The sequence below is a fragment of the Lepisosteus platostomus genome, chromosome 5, assembly GCF_059453375.1.
Source record: "Lepisosteus platostomus isolate fLepPlt1 chromosome 5, fLepPlt1.hap1, whole genome shotgun sequence".
Lineage (NCBI taxonomy): Eukaryota > Metazoa > Chordata > Actinopteri > Semionotiformes > Lepisosteidae > Lepisosteus > Lepisosteus platostomus.
The window spans coordinates 35,577,508-35,581,197 of record NC_142615.1 but is presented as its reverse complement, the minus strand read 5'-3'; the positions used below and the strand labels follow the sequence as shown (position 1 = coordinate 35,581,197).

The 3,690-nt window shown below is 56.5% G+C and overlaps 1 long non-coding RNA gene across 1 annotated transcript; it reads left to right on the top strand.

Moving 5' to 3' along the window:
- Positions 1 to 857: 857 nt before the first annotated feature.
- Positions 858 to 3,410, top strand: LOC148665888 (uncharacterized). Its single transcript, XR_015936604.1, has 3 exons — positions 858 to 935; positions 1,504 to 1,572; positions 3,318 to 3,410. It is a non-coding gene; the product is annotated as an uncharacterized LOC148665888 (long non-coding RNA).
- The last annotated feature ends 280 nt before the right edge of the window (positions 3,411 to 3,690 follow it).

Here is a 3,690-nt window from a genome sequence, read left to right as displayed (position 1 = left end):
CCGCCGAGAGTTGGGAAAAATAAAATGTCAGCAAAAAAAACAGCAACCGTGAAAAATGTCGGCCATTTTTGTTTCGCGGCCGAGCCGTGAGCGCGTTTGGGGCGACGTCACGGGGGCGTCACAATGAGCCGCCTGACGTCACAGAGCGGGGGCGGCGCCGGAGCCCCATGAGCTCAGAGGAGTGAAGAGAGAAGAGGAGGAAAGCGCTATATAGTCCTTTCTAAACACGTGTTTCTTCCAATAAAGTTACTTCGACTTAGATCGTTAGTTTCAGCTTCAGAAACGCTCTTCAGAATCCCCGTGAAATCGGTAAGTCAGTCAAAAGTGAGAAATAACAAAATAAGTGGAGAAATAAGTTGTTTTTTTTACCGTTACTCAACTCTTATGGGTGTGATCGTGCTGTAAAAAGATATTGAGAGGAGGTGCACCTCTACTCAGAGAGTGGTGGGGGTGGGGAACAAGCTGCCCAGCCCTGTGGTTGAAGCCGATACCCTGGCTTCTCTCCAGACACAGCTGGGTGAGCTCCTCCAGTCAGGACAGGAGGCTCTTCTGTACACAGAGGGTGGCGGGGGTGTGGAACAAAGCTGATAACCTGGCTCCTCTCCAGACACAGCTGGGTGAGCTCCTCCTGTCAGGACAGGAGGCTCTACTGTACACAGAGGGTGGTGGGGGTGGGGAACAAGCCGCCCAGCCCTGTGGTTGAAGCCGATACCCTGGCTTCTCTCCAGCCACAGCTGGGTGAGGTCCTCCAGTCAGGACAGGAGGCTCTTCTATACACAGAGGGGGGCGGGGGTGGGGAACAAGCCGCCCAGCTGTGTGGCTCCGCCCCCTCCCCTCCCCTCTGTGACTCTGCTTGTCTCGGCAGGACGATGGACCGACAGAGATGCCGCACGGCCGTGCGCGGTCGCAGCAGGACCCGAGCCCGGCGAGGCGTCGTAAGTCCACCCCTCCCGCCCGCCGTCCAGCGTCCAGCGTCCAGCCCTCCTCCGACTGACCTCTCCGCCCCCAGCAGCGCTCGCTGTATTATAATAATAATAATAATAAACTTCACTGATAGAGCACCTTTCACACACATAGCAGCGCAAAGCGCTTGACAGACCAGGTCTCACGGTAACACCTCCAAACGAGGAGAGACACTTCCAGTGGTGATCTTGACTGAGGACATGCCTCGGCTCAAGAGACAGGGTCGCGGGTCCATTATGGCCTTCTGAGAGCACAGATTGCCTCTGGACGTCCCAGACTCTTACTGGACACACTGTAGAGACTCACCTGTCCAGACTCTCACTGGACACACTGTACACACTCACCTGTCCACACTCTCACTGGACACACTGTACACACTCACCTGTCCAGACTCTCACTGGACAGACTGTAGAGACTCACCTGTCCACACTCTCACTGGACACACTGTAGAGACTGCCCAAGGCCTCTAGTCTCGACACGACTGGGCTGGGCTATGTGGTCAGAGCTGTCTTGGAGATGAGCAGTTTGGCGTCTTCACAGGTCACACCGGTCAGGCCGAACCCGGACTGGCAGCGGGAGAGATCCCGGCCCAAGTCCCGGTGCTTTTCCGTAAGTCTGACCTGGTCGCCTTCCGCGAGACTGGACCGGCCGCCCTGTGGTGGGCCCGGTGCCCCACATCTACCCTACAGCTCCCCACACTGACCCCTAAACTCCCGATACCCTACAGCTCCCCACACTGACCCCTAAACTCCCGATACCCTACAGCTCCCCACACTGACCCCTAAGCTCCCGATACCCTACAGCTCCCCACACTGACCCCTAAACTCCCGATACCCTACAGCTCCCCACACTGACCCCTAAACTCCCGATACCCTACAGCTCCCCACACTGACCCCTAAACTCCCGATACCCTACAGCTCCCCACACTGAACCCTAAACTCCCGATACCCTACAGCTCCCCACACTGACCCCTAAACTCCCGATACCCTACAGCTCTCCACACTGACCCCTAAACTCCCGATACCCTACAGCTCCCCACACTGACCCCTAAACTCCCGATACCCTACAGCTCCACACACTGACCCCTAAACTCCCGATACCCTACAACTCCACACACTGACCCCTAAACTCCCGATACCCTACAGCTCCCCACACTGACCCCTAAACTCCCAATACCCTACAGCTCCCCCCACTGACCCATAAACTCCCGATACCATACAGCTCCCCACACTGAACCCTAAACTCCCGATACCCTACAGCTCCCCACACTGACCCCTAAACTCCCGATACCCTACAGCTCCCCACACTGACCCCTAAACTCCCGATACCCTACAGCTCTCCACACTGACCCCTAAACTCCCGATACCCTACAGCTCCCCACACTGACCCCTAAACTCCCGATACCCTACAGCTCCACACACTGACCCCTAAACTCCCGATACCCTACAACTCCACACACTGACCCCTAAACTCCCGATACCCTACAGCTCCCCCCACTGACCCCTAAACTCCCGATACCCTACAGCTGCTCACACTGACCCCTAAACTCCCGATACCCTACAGCTCCCCACACTGACCCCTAAACTCTCGATACCCTACAGCTCCCCACACTGACCCCTAAACTCCCGATACCCTACAGCTCCCCCCACTGACCCCTAAACTCCCGATACCCTACAGCTCCCCACACTGACCCCTAAACTCCCGATACCCTACAGCTCCCCCCACTGACCCCTAAACTCCCGATACCCTACAGCTCCCCACACTGACCCCTAAACTCCCGATACCCTACAGCTCCCCACACTGACCCCTAAACTCCCGATACCCTACAGCTGCTCACACTGACCCCTAAACTCCCGATACCCTACAGCTCCCCACACTGACCCCTAAACTCCCGATACCCTACAGCTGCTCACACTGACCCCTAAACTCCCGATACCCTACAGCTCCCCACACTGACCCCTAAACTCCCGATACCCTACAGCTCCCCACACTGACCCCTAAACTCCCGATACCCTACAGCTCCACACTCTGACCCCTAAACTCCCGATACCCTACAGCTCCCCACACTGACCCCTAAACTCCCGATACCCTACAGCTCTCCACACTGACCCCTAAACTCCCGATACCCTACAGCTCCACACTCTGACCCCTAAACTCCCGATACCCTACAGCTCCCCACACTGACCCCTAAACTCCCGATACCCTACAGCTCCCCACACTGACCCCTAAACTCCCGATACCCTACAGCTCCCCACTCTGACCCCCACAGTCCTGATGGCCGAGAGGTCTCTGCTTGCTGTAGTGATTGAGTGAGCTCTGTGGACCTGACCTCTGTCTTGTGTCCTCGTTTCCAGCGTCTTCTAGTGGTCCGGCATTTCACACGACCTGAAGGTGAGATCTGGGGAGGAGACAGAGCACCCCCTAACACCCCTGAGCTGGGTTACAGGGTAAGACAGCTTCTTACTGTTGGACACACCTGTCCACACTCTTACTGGACACACTGGACACACTCGCCTGTCCAGACACTTACTGGATACACTGGACACACTCACCTGTCTGGACTCTTACTGGACACACTGTACAGACTCACCTGTCCACACTCACCTGTCCAGACTCTTACTGGACACACTCTCACTGGACACACTGTCCACACTCACCTGCCAACACTCTCACTGGACACACTGTACACACTCACCTGTCCAGACTCTCACTGGACACACTGGACAC